Source organism: Acyrthosiphon pisum, chromosome A3, assembly GCF_005508785.2.
Source record: "Acyrthosiphon pisum isolate AL4f chromosome A3, pea_aphid_22Mar2018_4r6ur, whole genome shotgun sequence".
NCBI classification, from domain to species: domain Eukaryota; kingdom Metazoa; phylum Arthropoda; class Insecta; order Hemiptera; family Aphididae; genus Acyrthosiphon; species Acyrthosiphon pisum.
In genome coordinates this window covers 22,855,803-22,856,788 of record NC_042496.1, presented here as the reverse complement: position 1 = coordinate 22,856,788, position 986 = coordinate 22,855,803, and positions in this window count along the sequence as shown.

The following is a 986-nucleotide window of genomic DNA, read 5'->3' as shown; positions in this document are numbered from 1 at the left end:
AATGATGTTTTTATTTTTTGTGTCTGTCATCACTTTTTTGGACAGTATAAATGGTTAGATTTTCTTCAACAGCATCTTTTCTGTTAGCAAAGTGATTCTATACTTGGTATTTTGGGGGTCAAAAGTAAAAAAACCCCAGTAGTTTTCAAAAAGCACGGGGAAAGAAAAAAAATGCGGACAAGTTTCTACCACGATGCTGTACAGTAGTAGTTTTCAAAGTTATATTTGAATTCAATGATAAATCATTGTATATGAAAACGATTCTGAGTGGAGACGTTTTGTCAAGCATAATTTTATAAATAATCAAACTCTAAAACAAATGACCGTATAGATGCATGACGTTTATACAGAATGTTTATATTAGCATTTTCTTTACACGACAGCATTTACAAAATATGACTTGGTTTGTGCTGTTTACGAACATCTTAAGTTACCAATTTTTTTTTTTAAATGTCAATAAAATTGTATTCATTGGATCAAAAACCTTGCAAATTTAATACTAGGCTAATATATTGTTACAATGGCAGTTGAAAAATATTAAACATCCATGGATGTCTAATATTATGCATAGTCATATTTTTTTTTAGTAGCCTACATTGCCTATTGTTTTAAGTTTGTATTTTCTGATCAACAATTTCGCATTTTTCTCTAATAATTATGAAAAAAACCTCTTTATTTGTACCGGAAACGGGAGACGGAAGTTAATGATAATATTATTCCCAGTGCCTATCATTCTATAGTATTAAATTAGTTTGTACATTTTCTAAATAAAATTTATATTTATTTTAAACTTAACGAAAATAAGTATTATAATTATACATTGTAACTCAATATTATGATGTTAAGTTTAAAACAAGCTGCTTAAATTATACTGGATATGATAGTTTTACTTTATTTTTTGAAAATTTAGCCTAATTTTCAAAAAATGTAGGGTACTAGGTAGGTATTCTTTTATTGCTTTAAATCTTTAAAAGTAGGTACCTAAC